The sequence below is a fragment of the Sorex araneus genome, chromosome 2, assembly GCF_027595985.1.
Source record: "Sorex araneus isolate mSorAra2 chromosome 2, mSorAra2.pri, whole genome shotgun sequence".
Lineage (NCBI taxonomy): Eukaryota > Metazoa > Chordata > Mammalia > Eulipotyphla > Soricidae > Sorex > Sorex araneus.
In genome coordinates, this window is record NC_073303.1 from 145,719,909 (window position 1) to 145,739,735 (window position 19,827).

The following is a 19,827-nucleotide window of genomic DNA, read 5'->3' on the forward strand; positions in this document are numbered from 1 at the left end:
GCTTCTGAGGGTCTGATTGATTGCAAAGCCCAGTTCACCCAGTACAGGTTTACTAAACACTGCCATGTTCTGCCAGGCACTTTTGAGGCCTGCAGGAGGACCCAAGGACATCAAAATCACTGCTCTCACCCCCCCACCACCACCACCAAAAGCTAATTGACTGTGAACCATGTGTTTTAGACATGTCACATGTTAAAGAGGTTGGTTTGCAAATAAACCAAATTACTATGGCTATGAGTTCTCCTGGATCACTTGGTGAGTAGGCGCACAGGTGCCTGACATTTCATTTTGTTTTCTTCTTTCACCCTAAGTAGCAACATCGTTGCTGAAGCATGGCTGAGAGATAGTTTGTTGTTATTGTTTTTTTTTTGAGTTCACCACTATTCCTGTTTTAGTATGAGAGGCTTAATCTCTCCAGTAACATCTGATGTCTCTGTTCTTTTCATAATCACCTCCTTCCTGCTTAAAGAAAAAAATACCTTCAACTATGTGTTTTCAAGAGGAAGATATTTACTGAATATAATCATCTATGTTATACCATCAGATTTGCAGACAGATAGTACAATTTTTTCTCTGCTCTTTCAGTAGTTCGTGTCCCTCTAAATATATAGGAAAAGTTGCCTATAGCTAACCGGCCAGGTAGAAAATCTCATCAGTGGTTTGAAAACAGCATTGTAAACTGAAGGTTCAATCTCTTTCCCACACAGTGTGCCTGTGTTTTTGAAATGGGTGGTGGGAGAGAGCAGCAGCCTTTTGCATGATGATATATAGTCAACAGTATTCCCGCAGAGAACTGCATACTCTAAGAGGGGTCTTGATCAGTCCTCCACTAGGTTTAGCACCTTGCTAAGACGAAGCCTCTACATTATTGTATTATTCTGTTTTTCTCTAAGAATGAGTTAGGACTTAATATCCTCAATATTAAAAAATGGACGAAAAATATTATCACTTATCTCTTTAGACATTTTAAAGAATTGGAGGTCTGTGCATGCACCGTACAGATGGACGTGTCTGGTTATTCCGGAGACAAGGATGATTGCCATACCTGTTGGGCCAGAATCTTTCAAGAAAGCTGGAGGTTAGCTAGTTTAATGGAAAGAGCACCAGCCTTGTGGGCTGGGGGAGTCCTGGGTTCCAGTGTCCACAGGACGACTGTTGCTGATGTATTACCCTGATCTCTGGGCCTCAGTTTCCTCATCAGTGATTTTAGGGGTTTGGAGAGATTGATCTCTTTGGCTATTCCCAGCTCTGATAATCTCCAGGTCTGCAAATCGCCTTCAGTGTCTGCCATCGTCTGCTTTGCCAGCTCTGTTTGTCACAAAGATTAATCCATTTTAACTGTACCTTGGAGTGCTCCCGGGAGAGGAGGATGGATGGATTGTTTTGCACCTATTATTGCATCAGAACTTTTGCCTTTTTAGACGAGATCGTGCCGTGCCTAAAATCTGTCTGCCTATCTGCCCACTGACTTTGTCTGTGCTGATCTCTTGCCACGGTGCGGTGCCTCTTCTTCTAGCATCCATCTCCCTCCAAGATCTAGACTCGGCATCCGACTGTACCTGTCTTGTTCTCTGCAGCATCTGTCTGCTACACTCCGAGACCATCGTTAATAAACTTTCACACATTACACACAGACCCCTAATCTGTTGGCACCTGCATGTAAATATCTCCCGTTCACAAAACTAGGGGAGAAAAATACATTTTTTTTAAAAAGGACCTCTATCTAGTGCCATTCGTATATGCACTTTTTTTGTTTAGTTGTAAGTTTTAATAGTTCCCCCTTTGAGGATTTGTCAGTACGAGCAGTATTGCTTATCAGAACACACCAACAGTCTTTTTGTAATATTCGCTTTTCCCCTTTGGTTCAGCCGAGCCTGCTGACAGATCATTCAAATTCAATTGTTTTATGTCTAAGCCGAACAGCTAATTAAAGTAGGGATGATTAACCTGACTGGCAGTGTCGCTCTCCCTCTCACTCTCTCTCTCTCCCTCTCCCTTTCTCTCTCCCTCCCTCCTGTTCCAATCAGTCTTTTTCTCACACTCACTCTCCTTCCGCGTCTCTCTCTCTCCTCTCTCTCTCCTCTCTCTCTCTCTCTCTCTCCTCTCCCCCCCCCCCGTCTCTCCCTCCCTCCGTTGGTCTCTCTCTCTCCCTCTCTCTCTCTCTCCCTCTCTCCCTCTCTCTCTCTGTCTCTTGCTCTACTGTTTTTTTACCCCCCTCCCTCTCTCTCCTAAACGTGGTCTGCTTGCTGATGGCAGAATGGCACTCGGAGATTTGTGCATTGTGTCTGGTTTCCTACGGGCAGGCTGACCCAGTGCCTCCAGGGACTTATCAATAGACCACTCAGAAGAGACACAGACAGGAGAGAGGAGGAGGGGTGGGGGGAGAGAGAGAGAATCAATATCAAGAATAGAAGGAGCTCCGAAGCCATTTTTTTTTTAAAGAAGTATCGGGACTTGGGAGAGGGTGACAAAGAAGGTTTTTCAAAGAGGCAGTGGAGGAGGTTCTAATAAATTTGGAAGGAAACAGTTCCCTGTCTTGGGAAAAGGAGAACTCCTGACTGATTAGCATTCACACCAGGTATGAGCTGTTCGCTACCCCTTATCACTGTGTCGCAACCGAGATGGAAAAGCCTTTTTTTTTTTTTTAGGAGACTGAGGGAGCATGTATTTCGCGTGTTTGTTGTTGGGGGGCAAAGGGGGTGGCGTGAGAGATCTGTGGTCATTTGTGTATGGGAACAGAGAGAATGGAAGCAGTACAACGGGGGGTGGGAAAGAGTATGGAGTATGTTACCGTCTTCCCTGTCTTTGTGCACCCCTGGGGGGTTACCCAAGTTCATTTCTAGCAGGTGGATTTAGACGGGAGTTACTTAACGCTTGACCGCCAGTTTTGAAAAAAAAAAAAGAGAAAGAGGAAAAAAAACGGCTGCTTCCTATGTCTATTAAGGGAAGCTCCAATCTCTCTCTCTCTCTTCCCTTCTCTCACTCTTTCACTCTTTCTCTTCCTCTCTCTCTGCCCCCATCTATCTTCCTCTCTCTCCTCTCTCTCCTCTCTCTCTCTCTCTCTCTCTCTCTCTCTCTCTCTCCTCTCTCTCTCTCTCCCTCTCTCTCTCTCTCCCTCTCTCTCTCTCTCTTCTTTTTTTCCTCTTCTAACCAGACAGCGGGAGGGTTCCTGGCTCCCAGCCAGCCCAAAAGCCTCTAAGTGTTTTGCACTTGTTTCAGGGAGTAGCTGCCCGGGGATTTTTCAGCATTTTCACTAGAGAACAAAGAGTTCTTTACAAAGGGAAGGGGTGGGGGGAGTGAGCTTAATGTCTGATATATGTTTTTCTATTTTTATTAGTTTTTCACCTAAAAAGAAAGGGACAGGAACAGAACATTCACTCTCTAAAGACACAAAGACATTCAAAAGAAACCCAGTTATCTTTTCTCCCCATCACCCCAATATATGTACATAAAAAATTCAAAGGAAAAAGACTAATTAAGTTGGATATGTTGCTCTTTTCTCCTCTTTTAATCTTTCTAAATCCAACTGCTCTTATGCTCACTCTGTGCTATTTTTTCATACTCACAATAAAAGTTGTGCAGGATGCATCTTCTTTCCACAGCTCTTTACCCTTTCTGGGGCCCCAAAAACCTGTGGAGGAGAGAGCAGGAGTCAAGCAAAGAATCAATTTAGTGACAGGAACGTCTCCTTTTGCCACTTGGGTAAAAAGTTAATTATGGAATTGGGTTCCCAAAATACCAAAGGGGTACATTAGTTCATCCGGTCTCACAAGTTTTTGCCTCCGTCTGTTTAAAAAGGTACCACATGTGTCACTTGTCAGCTATTAAGAAAAGGTACTAAGGGACCTGGTATTTGTATCTTTATTTTTGTTTCTATCTAATTACGTAAATGACAAAACCCCCAGAGAGATCACTTGCCCCGTTAGTGATACTAGTTCAAGCGAGATATTGTCGAGACAGATTTTTCAACGTTTCTGATTGCCTTGGAGCTTTGTGTTCCCTATGCTTGTATATATTTCCCATGAATTTGTGCTTGTAGCAGACAGTCCAGAATGTTTATTATTTTCAAATTAATGCTCCAACAAAAGAAAAGAGAAATCAGCATGTCATCTGTATGTGCAAAATGTGGTAAACATTTCATCTTTTATCTGTGGTGTACATTTTTATCTTTATGTTAATATTCTGGGACTGTGAACTCCAGAAAATGTTTTCTTCCTCAAAGTTCTCCTCTGACCGTGTTTATATTGCAGTTATCACCTGGAAACCTTTTAAAGGTCCATCACAGAGGCAAAAACTAAGCAAGGGGGAAATTTACAAGCACTCCCAATCCTAAAATATAGATTCTGCTTAGAACCTACAGATAATTGTTTGACTAAGTGGAAAACAGCTACAACAGTTGTATCAGCTTCATAAACTCTTTTCTTTTCTCCTTTACCAGTCACTGAAAATATAATCTCTTCCTGTCCCTGGGGAGGGAAGCCATTGGGAAAATATAGATAAAGCTACATTTTTTCCCATATTTTAGCCTGCATTTATATAACTACTTCTTAAGGATGTAATACATACCAGGGTAGAGTGTGATGTCTAGTCAGTAAACCCTTCTGACTGGGAGGTGTGAGCGCCTTATGTTTGAAGTAACTTGATAACAAGGAGTCTTTTCGGGAATCCTTACTGTGTATGTGTTGCCTCAGTAATGACCCTCAGAGAAAAAACAAGAGCTAGGTGGCCAGTGCCTACACTTAAACTGGATGAAAAACATTAGATCGGGGGAACTTCTAGCAAATCCAAAATTTCCTAGGGTGGCTGACTTCCTGCAGTTACACGATTTCTTCAAGAAAAAAAAAATCTTACATTGCCTTCAGACTTTTCTGTATTATAAAATTGCTAATCCTTTCGTGAGTGCTTAATCAGAAGGAATCCTTCCCCCAAAAGTCATCCAAATAAGAGGAAAGAAACTTGCTCTTTAAAAAAGTTTGAAATTGAAGGCAAGAGTGTTTCTTTCTTTTCTTTAGGATTTGTTTCTGATTTTTTTTTCCTCCCTGAACTCTTTTGTTGCTGTGGACTGTTGCTCTTGGATTTTAGGTTTTTGTTTGGTTTCTTGCGTTTGCTTTTTTTGTTGAGGGGGAGGAATTGGGAGGGGGTTTCATTTCTGATGCGACTGAGGGAGTATGTGAAAGGGGGAGAGGGAGCTATGATAAGAGGCTGTTAGCGAATGTTCTAGTCGCCCCTCTTGATCCCAGCTCAGGCAGCAACTATCAGCTAGCTGTTCGGCGGAGCACAGTGAAAGGTGATAGCTGTCATTCTGGGATTCTTCGTAGATCTGACCTGAGAGTAACACATTCACAGTAGAGGAGAAAAGGAAAAAAAAAAATAGAGGAGGAGGAAAGAAAAGCCCTTTGAGCTGGAATACACTAGCCCTTTCTTCCTGTATGCAATCCGCTCCAGTTCTTGGCGACGTGTCCTGCACTATCAGATATCATATGACTTTTTATTTAGATTCCTTTTCGGAGAATGGCCTGTTAGGACTCTGTTTGTTTTCTTTTATTTAATTTCCTTCTCCCCTCACCCGCTAGTTTCTGTATCTGTGCGTGTGTGTGTGTGAGAACGTGTGTGTGCACACATGCATTTGTGTGTGCAATTTTTATCTTTGTTTTTGTTCTATTCACTTGATGCTTTATTTCAGGACAAAGCTTTAATTATTTCAGCATACTGGTTTAATCATTTGCCAAGAAGAAACCTCATTCGAGGCTTTTTGGGGGGTCTGTTTTTAAGCGCATCCATTAACACTGAAGGCTGAAGCCCCTAGATTTTTGCTGGTCTGCCCTGGCCCACTCCCAAACCTTCACCTAACCCTCCCCTCATCCTGACACACAGTAGTACAAGTTAGGGAACACCTGTGCTGAGCTGCGAGAGAAATTAAAGAACCAACTTTTTCAATCTGTTCTCCTTAGAGAACCAACTTCTTAAATCTGCACTCCTGTTTCACTTTAATAAACTTTTTGCAATCATTGATTTTTTTTTGGCACTCTCTCCTGATTTTGAAATCATCAGAGATACTGAATAATGTGTCTGTGGAGCTTTTGTGAGGCCAGCTGAGCACCCCAGGAAAGTAGAACAGGGCTAAAAGTTATTCAGAGTCTTAAGAATTGAGTAGGAGAGATTAAAATCAGATCTGGGAGTTCTGTGGTCTGCACAGGGTACGGTGATAGATGGTGAAATGGACTACTTAGGAATATTGAAAGAGAAGAAACAGACAAACAGAAACAGCCAAGGAGAGTCCTGCTGCAATTAGTCATGGAAGCCCGATACTAAATCAGAATTTTGCTCAGCAAAAGTTGAAATGTAACCAATTGATAGGTGATTTCCTTCTCTCCATGTCTGCTACATGAAAAGGAGCTGCATTGACATTCTCACTGGATTTTTTCTAAATTTTTGCTGCATTTCTTTTTCAGTTCTGAGGAGTTCAGGTTTTAGTTAGCAGAAGAGAAATGTGACTTCTTTAGATATGCCAATGATTTGTTACACATTAATTGCATCAGCCTATCTCGTCTGCACATAATATTGCTATATCCTGTTTATATCAGAAAAATTTTTGCATGGTAGCAAGCAAGATGGTCTTGAAGGTTCTGATATCCCTTCAGTCGCATAGGTTTTAGTTCCTTATTACCTTCCCTAAAATATTTTTTACAGATTGTCTACTTCTAATGCCTTATCTTAGCCAGGGCTGAATTTTGTTGAAACTTAGATGGAAATTTATTCCACCCCTTTAAGAGTCCCCAAAAGGGAAGGGAGAACTATTTTTCGTTCAACAAAAAATTTTAGAAGCCTTTTTTTCCCCAGCGGAAAACTCCAAAACAGCTTTGTTTCAGAACATTAACTTGGCATGGATAAGAAATGTGAGTTTTGCTTTGTTTGAGGAAATTTGTTTTTGAAACAACAATCTTATAAATATTTTTAAATTGCCTGCTGAGCATGCGCTGTGCCTGACTTTATTCATAGTTTTAAACACACACCAAAGTGCAGTCTTCTGAATGGCCACAGGTAAGGCTGTTGATTTGTATGATCTTTCTCAGAGCCACCTTCAGGGAGTCTACTCAGTTTTCCAGAAGGGAAAAGGGTGAGAGCTGAGTTAAAACCTGGACTCCCTTCTAAAAACCATAGAGCAAAAGTAGATTCCCCCAGATTAAGGCTTGCACGTTGTACTTAGGGTAAGTACTGTTCAACTTTCCTTTCTTACAGGACTCGCCTGCCTTAACTTTGTTGGCTTGATATTAGCAGAGTAAATGAAGGGGAAAAAATTAACTCAATGAGATATTTGATTGAAGTAGAAAATGTACAGATGTTTAAGGGCATCTATTGTGCATAAATTTGGCGATACGAGAATTTGCCAGTGAAATGATAGCAAGCAGCTCTCTGCTTGCAGAGGAAAGATGTGCTAGTCTGAACATGCCTGATCTCATTTGTAATCGAAAGCTAAATCTAGGTGGGCCTGTAATAATAGCAGAAAAGGAACACATGTATCTTTTATGCAGTCTTTTATTATTTTTTAAAAGCCAGGCTTCCAAAAGAAATGATAAAGAAGTAGGTTTTCCTCTTGCTTACTAAGTATGTATGATACTTTGCTTCTGAAGATGTATATTTCCAGTTGTTTGAGGTTGTTTTGTTTGCTTAGTTGCTGTACTCCCTGTTGAAGTATAGTCTTTACTGGCAGTGATTGTTGACACTTCCCCTTTTCCAGAATGCTTTATATCCTTTCTCTTCATCTGATGTTTCTTCATTTGGTTACCTTTCTCAAGCCTGCGCTGACCCTCTAAGGCTTTGCAATTCTTATTGATTCTTGCTAGAGTATATTTATTCATTAGCTGTTTGGTACAGTTTTGGGTGGAGAAAATCTTTTTCTCGGGAATTTATAACTAACCAAATAAATTTCATTTTGAGGTGAAATTTCTCCTAGCTGTTCTTGAGTCACAATTGCACTTGTCTTGCAAAGGCTTAAAGAAAATCTGGTTAGCCGTTTTAGATAACTAGATATTCTAATAAATGTAAATAATCTTTGAAAATGCATATTAATATGCAGTGTTTTTCTCATTTGTTTTCTTTTGCTTTAAAACAGAACCTGATACTTAAACCGATTTTTAAAAATTGCCAAGGTAATGCTGATATTTTAGATGCGCACCTTAAAATAATTCAAAGTTTTTATTTCTATGCTGTATATCACCTCTTGGTGTCAATAAGACTTTGTGCACATATACCTATATACACATATGTACACAGACACAACTGTACTTATTCTATTCTAGCATAAAAGAGAATAAGTGTTAATGCAGACTTTATATTTTATTATTTTCTCTAATTTTAATCTAATTAAATGATGCCATCATCTAATTATTTTATATGTAAATTATTGCTATTGTATTATATATACACTTATTACTACAATTATTTTAGCCTAGTAGTTTATCTTAATTTATAAAGTATTTGTAAAATCATACATACCCTTAATTTTATGCTCAAGTGTATTCAGATACTATTTGTATTGTTCCAAGTTTTACACTTTCCTAATATAGGCTTCAGCTATTTTTCCCTGTGTATTTTTATATATCTCCTATATATCACTTCTATATGTCGTCAGTGTTCTGAAAGAAACTTTTTAACCTTGTGAATGTCTAGAAAGCTTTGAAACAAGTAGAAGTAATCTCTACATTATTACAACCAGCCTATGTATTTACCTCACTGTACTACCCTTACCACTAGGAACCCTGAAAAAAATAACAGTGATGAACATGATACCATGATTTTTGTGAGCTGAGAACCTGGAGGGACCACAGAAAATTGTGGCATATGTAGGAACATGCCAAGAGCTTCTTTAGTAAGATCAGCTGTTTTTGTACTTTATTCTCTCCTGAATTTTGTTTGTGACTCTTTTGGCTGAAGCATATTCTCATAATCTCAAAGCCACAGCAAATTCCCAATGCCACAGCTCTGAGCAGCTGGGGAGAGCCCAGAACAAAACTGATCCTGGGTGAATGCAGACTTCCCCAGCTCTGGTGCAAGGGAGAAGTAAGTAGGCTGCCTCTTTGCTTTCCTCTTCTTACCTGTGTGTCTGATCTGACAGCTTGAGTGATCTTTCTGTCGCTTTCCCTTCCACTTTCTGGGGCTTTTCCTCCAATAACCGACAGCTTTCTACCTCTTTCCAAGAATGCTTCCGAGAGTAAAGAATTCCACTTTTCTTTTATAGTGAATCACCCAAAGCTTAGGGGATTAAGAAGGGCAGAGGAAGGGGCACTGGATATGTGGGAGGTATTCAAAATGGCATCAGACTCCAAACTGTTTTTCTGTCCGTAACTTTTCTTTTCTCTCCAGTACCTCTATGAGGTTGAAAGTAATGAATGGGATGACTATAGGGTGCAAATTGTGATCTAGCTGATTCAGTAGATGGAGCTCTTCCCCCTAAGTCTGTATTTAAGTTAACATCCCACTCTGGTTAGTGGGCCTCTCTGTTTCAAGGTGTGTCATACTACACATGTAAAATCAAAGGTACAGAGAGTTGAAGAAGAAATTTCTGGGTACTTTTCAAAAAGCGACAAAGCATTTGGTTTAAAACAAGTATAGTACGGACGAGAAGTAAAGGTGGAGTGGGAAGTGAAGTTTACATCCCTAAATTGTTACCTGTGCTTATTGATGTTCTTGCATGTGACGTTAACTTTTCAGTAGTTAGTATGCCAGTGGCTACGACTGTAAATGCAGGGAAAATGTATAGAAGAGAGAGAGTTTGGGTTCTACTTGCTGCAGACCGTTCAGTCTCTCAGAACTGTGCAGATCTCCTCTCACTTGATTCTGCAAAGGAATCTTAATACTGCGGTGTAATTGTTTCATCCAATTAGTCTTGAGAACCTGGCTGAAATGTTACAAATTCTCAATTGTGACAGTGCAGAGGAGGGCAAGCAGATGTGTTAGGAAGGTGCGTTTATGGAAGCCAAAATATTTTCAGCAATAACTAAAAATAGATTTCCAGTATCTCTTTTAATATGAAGAGAACTACTTGCTTGTGTCTTTTTAAAATGAATTTAAATGAATAATTGCCACAAATTTTATATTACAGTGTGTTATTTTCAGGACTCATCAAATAAGTTTGATAATGTCCCTTCCCATTTCCAACAGGAAAAAAATTATTATTATATATATATATTATAATACATTCTTTAATGGAAAGTCTTTTCACAGATATTACTTAAATACCTCTTGTTAAATCTTGATAAGATCATCTAGCCAAACTAGAACTGGGCTTGGATTTAGCACTAAAAGAAATTAAGGGACTTGGATTTCCTTCCCCTACCACGTGTCTGAGTCCGATACAGTCCAGGAAAATAGAGAGGATGAGACAAAATTATTCCTAAGCAGCCGCCGTAGGCCAAACACTGAAACAGTGCCAACCTGGACCAATCAGGCGGGCTGCTCAGAAGATACATGCTTTTGTTGAACACTTACATGAAGAGAAAGCAGGTTGAGGCCCTTAAAGTTGCATTCATAGGAATGATTCGTCGCTAATTTTCATAAAGTCCATGGTAATGAGTTCAATGATTTTTATTCTTTAGTAAAGTAGAAAATTTGAGTTTTCTTGTCCAGCTAAGAATCACTAAATGTTAGACTGTGACATCTTTCGAGCAAAACTATCCTTTTGAATTTAAGCAAGTGAAAAACTTCTCACAGAGAGCAAAGAGTAAAATTGATGGAAACTCAAAATCAATTCCAAACCCATTTCTGGCATGATGAAAATAACATTTGTGCTGTGTTTAAAGCAATTTAAAGCAAGAAAATGATAAAATGATCAATATACTTAAAGCCAAAAATAACCAGGAGAGAACGATCTGTGATCCCTTCCCAGACCTGAAATCCTACACTTTTGATTGAACATTAAAATAAAGAATATATATTTTATAAAGTGACACTGTGAGCCTTATAATATAAATCAATAAAGAGATGTCAGATTCTCAATCCTATATGTTATTTTCAGAGTTCAAGGAAAAAATTCCAGATTTAAACTGTGGTGGGTTTATTTGTACATATTCTGACCATAGGAAGAGCAAAAGTTAAGGAATATTTAGAATAACCCAGTGAATTAAATTTTCACTTTATGGTTTATATATTCTGTTTTTTTTAAGGTTTCAATTTTATTTAAGGCACTATCAGTCTATTACTGAAAGTCACTAAATCAGTCCAGGTGGAATAGGTTGAACATTTCTTCCAGGATATCGTGATTTTTGACTAATTTATTTTAACATATATAAATATAAGTCCTATATTTTATCTACTTACCGCCTTAGCAGTTTGAATGACTAAGTTGACAAGAATAAATTTTGAACCTGTGCATTCAAGGTCAGTGAAATTCTGCAGTCTCAGTTTGCAAAAACCTCTATAGATTTAATATGTTGTCCCAGTCAATGACTTTTTACTACTTCTTTTCAAAGTCATTTTGACTAGCTGTTTACTTACCGATCATGTAAAATAAACTGTCCTTCTGGATGAAGAAATCCTAGCTGGAAAAAAATGACAACAAATTGCATAAGCACATTTAATTTCCTTGACCTGAGGTGTAGTAGGAATGATGATAATTCTAATGAGCACTGTGACGAATGTAACTACAAAGAAGCATGTGTGATTACATCAGTAAGAGTGAACTCTGTGGACAAGGTCAGAGGGGTGAGACATAGGAGCCATGACAGAGTGGGAGCTAATGATTAAAGTTATTGGACGCTGAGTGCAAAATTAACAGATATCCTAAAGAAGAGAAAAGCTGATCAGCCTTGAAAGAAGATAGAAAGGCAAAATTTCCCATAGGATATAATCAACTATGAAGTTCACTTTTGTAGAGATTTTTAACAACCTTTTCTAAGCTTTGGCTGTCCAGTGTGATAATAGTTTTAAAGAGCTGTTATGCACATCTGCTTTAAGATTCATATAAGTGTAATTGTTAGAGCAACTTGTTATGCTATTATTTGAGGTTGTAAAGCTCTGCTTTAAGTGTCGACAAAGCAAATGTCAGCATCAGAATCATAATCATTGCATCTCAGCGCTTGAAGGAGGCTTAGACGTCTCAATATGGGTGAATGGGTTACCAAACTCTCCAGAAAGAATATTGGAATCTCTGGAACTGAAGCATGTCCAATTTTAAAATACCAAGTGTATATTTTATATTTTACCCTGACTTATACTGATAAACACAATTGAAGAGAAAAGCTTTAAAAATCAAGAAACTACATCTCCTCCCCATTCATCTTGACATAATGCTATATTGTGAATTCTGTGAGCCGGGTGTTTGTTTGTTTGTTTGTTTCATTGTGTTTTGTTTTGTTTTGTTTTGTTTTGTTTTTGGAAGGCGGGGTCATACCCAGCAGTGCTCAGGACTTTCTCCTGACTCTGCACTCAGCCATCACTCCTAGTTGGCTTGGAAGACCAGATGGGGTGCTGGGGATTGAACCTGGGTCAGCCGTGTTTGTAAGGCAAATGCCCTACCTGCTGTACTGTCACTCTGGCCCCAGCTAGGTGTTCTAAATGGAAGAAAATGGCAGAACTCACAGAGAATTTGGAGATTTTTATTTTCACTAAAAGGGGCAGAGAAATTAATGACCAGAAATTCTGTTTGGGACCAGATATGTGGCTCAAGTGGTGGTGTTTCTTTGGTTCAGTGCCTGCATCCCGTGTCCCCACCCTGCACCACCCAATGTGATCCTTGTAGCTCAGAGCCCCACAGGGAGAGACCCCCCACACACAAAATTCACTTTTTATCAAAAGTGAAAAGGAAATGCCATTCTGTCTTAAACCATTCACCTTAACAATAAAGAAATTTGTTTTGTTTTGTTTTGCTTGCTTTTTTAAAAATTTTATTTATTTACTTATTTATTTTTTGGTTTGAGGCCACATCCAGCAATCTCAGGGCTTACTTATGGCTCTGTGCTTGAGGATCTTCCTGTTAGTGCTCAGGAGACTGTTTGTGATGCCAGGGATCATACCGGAATCAGTCACTTGCAAGCGTCTTGACCGCTCTCCTATATTTCCAGCCTAATATAAAATTTTAAGCATAAAAATGACATAACTTTCTCCAGAAGAGAAAGGCAAATCATGTAAGAAATCAAGTTTTTCAGCTCCTACCTCATAGACCTGACCCCTAATACAGACTTATAAGACTTCAGAAATAATTGAAAAAATAGAGCAAAAGGAACCAAGCTTTCCAAGTTCCTATTCCTGTGTTAATAACCCCACCTTAGATGTAGCTGAGGCATATATGTGCAAGGATAAAAGGCTTTCTAGGGAATGAAAGAAAATTCACCAAGATCTTATACCTTCTAGATTCTGTCTTACGTAAACATTGTTCCCCTAACCCTATATCCCTATAAGATACACTTATATCTCATTTCTTATCCTAACTCTATCTCTAACAAATAAAAGAAAGGCAGCCTAAATTATAATCAAAAAATCTTTTGCAAACAAATCCTTTCCAGAAATCTTCCTGTGTAAATCATTTATCTTACTTTCTTATACAAAAATATGTGAATTCTAATCAGAGGGAGTTGACTCAACAAGTTTTAGCACAATATAACCTAGAGAACATCTCTGTCACCTAAGCATGCACATCATTTTTGCAGACCTGTTCTCTGGTGTTTTGAAATAGAAGCAGATCCTGTCTCCTTTATTTCTACAATACTCTTTAATGCCTATTGTTATAGTCTGTGTGTAGATGAGCCATTGGCATATTGCCTAATTTGTGATGAACAGGGCTGCCTAATTTGACATTGCACTTAATTTCACTGGACTTTACTTTCCAGGTATGTAAATTAAAAAACTATCACTACATTGAAAAGATCAGTTAAGAATTCCAGAACCCAGCATAGAGAATATACTTAACACAATGACTAGCACGTACACATCACTCAGTATCATTGTTGTTGTTACTCCTACTCCTATTATTATTCATCTTTTCTTGCCTCTAGTGCTTTCCCCAAAATATTCTTCCTGAAAATACAGGTTGATCTAACTGCATTTAATATCTCCTCAAGCAACAAACACAACATCTTTTACATAATAGGAACTGAATAAAAATACGTTGTTTTTATGCACGTCAACAGGGCTTATTATTTCCTTACAAAAATCCTTCATTCTTCCCTAGAAGTTTAAAATACAGCGTGTTCATGGTCACTATCAACCCATGTGAGCCTGGAACAGTATTACTCATTGTTGACTGCCAGTGTCACCATCTCTCTGAGGTTCCCTAAAGACTCACCAACCACTTAGGGTTGCTCCTTACAGCATCCCCAGAAGTGATTTCTTGTAATTCTGGTTCTTCAGATTGAGCTTGTAACAGCACCATCTGATGCCCAAACTAGAAGTTTTCACTTTGTAGAGCAGGTCAAGATATCAAATTCATTTTTAGTTGCATCTGTTATAAGCCAGTTGTGTATTCATTACATTTATAGATTCCCTCTCCAGCTATATATTTTCATGGCTCTTGATAGCACCTGAATATGTGTTGAACGTCTTTAGATTTTACTTTGGAGACCTAAAAATGAGGCCAGTGAGACATTTTTGATAGCTAGTCATCATCTTTGACATTTTCTTTCCCTTTTGTATCTAAGGTCTGTTTCAAGAAGGGAGTAAGTATAGAATTTTTGTCTTACTCTAATAGGACTTGATAATACTATGTTAAGCAGATTTATGGTCAATACAGTTCATCTACACATTTCTGGGTCTTCTTTTGATATATGACTATATTCTATGGAAACGTACAACTTCTAAGTGATAAACAGAGCTGAACGTGAAAAATTACAGGTTGAAGTGTAGGTAGGACAGCATAAAAGGTGGAGTTGAGATGTGTAGGGATCTTGCTGGTCTTTCAAATGATAGTGAATAGTGAGAAGAGTTTTAAAGGGCAGCTTACATGGCCATGGCCCAGCAGAAGCTGACAGCAGGATGTGCTCAAGTTAGGAAGAATGTTGCGTTTTAATCAGCCAAGAAGTTCCATGTATTTGCGATGGAGCTGGTATTTGTGAAGGGAACAAGGTCACATTCAGTAGAACTGGTAATTCAATAAAGGGTTTTGATTTTGCCAGAGTAATGGTGTTGGCATCAAGAGAAGAAAGTTTTGCAGATTTCTATGTGTGCACTTGCTGTTACTGGTGTTCCTGGTGGGTGGCTGAATCATCCTGATGGCATTCAACAGGAACCAGCTGCTGAGAATATTAAAATGCAAGCATTTATTCCTCTAGAGAGACAGTAGCATCTGCAAAGTTTTCCTATCTTGATAGTACAGATAATCCCAGGGAGCTTTCTTTCATAGTTTTAACTCTCTATTCATTTATACATTTTCTTTTTTGTCATTATCGTCTGCATCTCAAGTTCTGAGTTAAGAGAAGAATGCCTAAATCCACTTTAGGTAACAGAGAGAGATGCGAAGTATGTGTCTAAGGGCAGAGACAGATACTAAGTGTTTGGCTAAGGACATGGCCTTGACTCTTAGGCTTTGCCTTGAATTATGCTTCTCAAGAGATGAAATTGGCATTTCCCCTTTTTGGCCTGTCTTCACAGTAGAGAGCAGCTCTTGGTCTTCAGTAAGCTCCACCAGTGGGACGGGAAGGCCTGGACTTACTCTCCCCTAGTAACCTCGCTTCCGAGCTTTCCTTTTTACTTGCAAAACTTGTGAATTTGTTGCCCTTCTTGTGTGATTTGTGTTGTTTTTGTATTTTGTGTGCACATCAACAGTTGGGGGATAAGAAAGTACAGAGAGTTTTGGATTCAGTAATCTACCAGGCCTTTCCCATCTCTAATATTTATGAATAATGTATTGAACTGATGGAAAAAATGTTGAATACGTTCATTATGAATTATATTCACCGGTGTGTTGCCTAGAATATAAAAGAGCAAAGCAGTGGCAGCATAACTAGTTCCTGACAATAACAATGTACTGGTACGACAGACTCTGTATCTTTTCCTATTCCACTGTGTGTCATCCCCAAACACACCATCCATGTCTGAGTAGCATCTGAGACTAGGGGCCTGATGGGAGTCCAGTATCCCAAGTTCTGGTGGGAGCTAGAAAATTCTTAGTCAAATCTGGGTCCTAAACAGGAACTGCTTTCTTGAACTTGAAGTGGTTTTGAGAGTAAAATCTCATTTTTTTTTGAGAAATCACAGAAACCAACACACACACAAACACACACACACACACACACACACAGACACGACACGAGACATTGCTCAGGTACTGTTCTACTGTTGCGTTGTATTTATTTTTCTCAAAAAAGGAAATTTATAATTTTGTTCCTTCATTGAAAAAAATCAGTATGGCTAACTAATTTGCTGGCAATGTTACATTCTGATAGAAATGAGTAAAGTGGCAGATGTTTCAGAATTAAGTAACTATTGTGTTTAGCTACAAAATTCATTGTTTTTTTTTTCCTCCATTGGTTTTCTTTCACAATTATGTTTGGTTTAGGATTTATTAAAATAAAATTATATTTCCAAAGCATTTGCCAGGTGACATTGGGAAATGCTAACCAGAAGCATGACAAGAGGCAAGAAATCTAGAATTCTTTTATTCACAATAATAAGCAAGGAAATAGATAATAAGTCACAAAATTAATATCAAAATATTCTTTCCCTGTCTAAATAATAGGCTCATTTTTAAAAAATCAAATGTATCACTATAAACGACATGAAATATGCACTAAAATGGAGTAAGACTAATATCATGAACTTAGATATGATTGAGCTTTAATGCATAGCAGAGAATTTCAAGTTGAAGCAGTTCACAGAAAGTTAGAGTTGAAAGCCCCAGCCCTAGTCTGAGATCTCTGGGGAAACAGCACAATATTGATGTGTAGGTGCTGCCTCAAAAAACCTTTGTTTCTTGTTATATAATTTCTAGTCCATGAACTAGCTCTTTAAAAAGGGGGATTCCAAGACCTTATTTTTACCAGTATCTAACGTGACAAATGAACTGTTCTGGAGTTGTCAGTCATTATTACATTCTAGGTTTGTTTTTTTTTTTCATGCACTCTTAGGAGCTAAACCCATCAGAGCCCCTGAAGAGCCAGGATAAACTTGGAGCCAACACATATTTGAATAGTTTATAATAATCTCAGAGGGGAGGAAGCATAAAGAAAAAAGTAAAAGGGAAAGGTGGGGAGTAAAAAAAAATTTTTTTCAGGAAAATTGCCTTGCAATTTAGATCAGGTAGCTCAAAAACAATAACAGTTACCCAATTCCAAAGTAGTATAATATAAAAACAGATGTGGCAGGTTTCTTTTTCCCCAACTCCACCCTTCCTTGCAGGACAAATCACTTAACCTGTCTATGTAATAGTGTATTTGTCAAATGAGTAGAAAACCATCTATCCTCATCTACTTCACAGCAGTATTGCTAAGGCTGATTGTGCACACATATATAAATGTATATATGATAGCAAGCTATTTACAGCAGGGGAGAATGATTTTAAAATAAATGTATCAGAATTGTATGTACATCTGTTGTGAAGGTCAATCACTTTTTTATTATTAAGGTGACCTATGCTAATTACCAATTATTAAAGCACTTGGAAATGATGACTGAACTATATCACCTCTGTAAAATGGAAGAGTTTTTAAAATCAAAGCAAAATTATATACATTCAAACACATTTCCATCTACTTTGGACCATAGTTCCTTTCTCGACAATACATTCCTAGTAAGTAAAATGAAAGATTAGTTTTGCTAATACATTGCTTTTGAAAATCTAAATAAAGCCTTCAATGATTGGTCTGGTATAAAAGTATAATTTTGGTTGTAGGAACTAAGGGGTTGTAGTAAGAAAAATGTAACTGAAATGTAAAATAAGTGTCAGATAAACTTCAGCTTATACACTCTAGGCTTCTGCCCAGGCCACTAGTCTGCCCCAACAAGAATCAGGCTCATTATATCTAGAGTTTCCAAAATAATTTTTCTTAGAGTCACATTCATCTATCTTATACTGCTATTATTCTTTTGACGTCATCATGTCTGTTTAATCTCTGCCTTCTATATACAGATCTTGGTGGAGTGATAATGACAGAGACAAGGCAGATGAAAAGAAATGAATGAGATATAAATATATATATATATATTGATATAAAACCATCACCCCCCAGTAGCTTTTCTTTGGTCCATTTCAGGCATCCAGAAAAAAAAAACAATGTAAGCTCCCATAGAGAGTGAAGTTATAGCTCCAGCTTAGCATAATAAGAGGCAAAGAACAAGTGTTACTGTGAGTGAAAAGAGTGAGTTTCTGCTGGGCTAGGACCAGGTTCTCCTGTTTCCTCTATTTTTCCCAAACTGAAAAGAGTTATTGTGGAAATTCACCTGTGCTTCTGAGCCAGTGTGCACAAGCTCAGGACTCTAGATAAGGCAAGAAAGAAATAGGGGCAGGAATTATAGCCAAGAAATCCAGCCATTTTGTGGCAACTTCTACTGTTTTTTTTTCCCCCAAAGAAATTTGTGTTTTTAGAAATCCAGCATCACTTCACTTCCAGTACATTGACAACCTGGGTGGATTTAACTTGAGACAGAGTAGAGACCAGTGAGCAGACAAATGTACTGAAAGTTGGTGCGATTGCAACCTGGCAAACACTTATTGCAGGTTTTCCTGATTGTGCGTATCCTTAGCTCAGAGTACAGGACTGGGAGACTGAGATTGGTGGGGGCGTCTTTCCTCATTTTCATCTTCGTAGCTTTGGGATCAGAAGTGCCTGGGTCAAACCAGTCACTAAACTCAGGAGCAAGAGGGGCAGGGCAGCTGCTTTGAAACTCCTACTGTTTTATTTAACATTTGCTATTGCTCTTTTGTATCAGTGTCATCCCTTAGCTCATTGATTTGCTCAAGCGGGCACCAATAACATCTTCATTGTGAGACTTGTTACTGTATTGCTCTCTTGAAATTTCTAACATGTTTTTAACTAAGTTCTTCCACATTTTCACTTTGCCTTGGGCCCCACCAGTTCTAAAGCTCATCCTTCCTGGAATTTATCTTTCTCTGGCATTCCAATGGAAGGTATCAATCATGTGTCTTCTCATATGGAAAATGACTCTCCATGAGAGGCTAATTCCTGTGCTAAACTCTGAAGATTCATGTCCATAGAATACTGTTCAGAAGAACCCTTTTCTTCCTATTCCTCCCTCCAAACCCCTTGAGATGAATATCACCAAGATGGTCTTATTCTGTAATCAGAAACTCAATATTTGTTTGCCGGCATAAATTGTTGTGGGAGTGAGTCTCTGCCCTTTGAATAGTTAACATGGACTTAGGCCTTTAAACTGAAGTTTCCAAAAGATAATCTTAGCTTTCAAATTACTTTTGACTAGGAATTCTCACCCACTATCTGAGAACATGCTTAAGTGTTTTAACAAGTTTTTCTTCTAGTTATGACCCCAAGAGGAGCTTTTGTCTGTCTTGAACTGTCACCTGGGCTTCACCACGCTCTATGTTCTATGACTTTCTCCTCATTTTCTCTTCTAGTTCAGAACAATCCTTTCATCTGCTTTACTTCTAAGCGGTATTAGGAACTGGAGGTTTCTCTTTTCAGTCTACATAGGACATCTCATTAGAAGAGCTCTTGCTAAGTTTTGTGCTTATAGACAAATCCAACCACTGGCTTGGTGAATTTGAATGACCAAATTGTGAGTTCTGGATCACACCCTTGAGAGATATGTGAGCCTTTCCACCGTGACATTTGGTTAGAATCAACCCTTACTCAACAAAGTCCAAGGCCTTCTGACTCCAAGCCAGCTATGCTTGATGACTCAAGATATCCCCAACATTCTGAA

At 38.5% G+C, this 19,827-nt stretch overlaps 1 protein-coding gene across 14 annotated transcripts in view; it reads left to right on the forward strand.

Moving 5' to 3' along the window:
- The window catches only part of ZBTB20 (zinc finger and BTB domain containing 20), an 897,756-nt gene that overhangs the window by 738,806 nt on the left and 139,123 nt on the right, over positions 1–19,827 (forward strand). For 3 of the 14 annotated variants that reach the window (XM_055125921.1, XM_004606709.2, XM_055125925.1), the window contains exon 1: positions 2,128–2,578. The exons of 8 other annotated variants lie outside the window; for them this stretch is intronic. The gene's annotated coding sequence lies outside the window, so the exon portion shown is untranslated. Of the gene's footprint in view, positions 1–2,127; positions 2,579–7,093; positions 7,209–19,827 lie in introns of those variants that run through there. 3 more of the 14 variants (XM_055125922.1, XM_055125923.1, XM_055125926.1) reach the window with 1 other exon arrangement.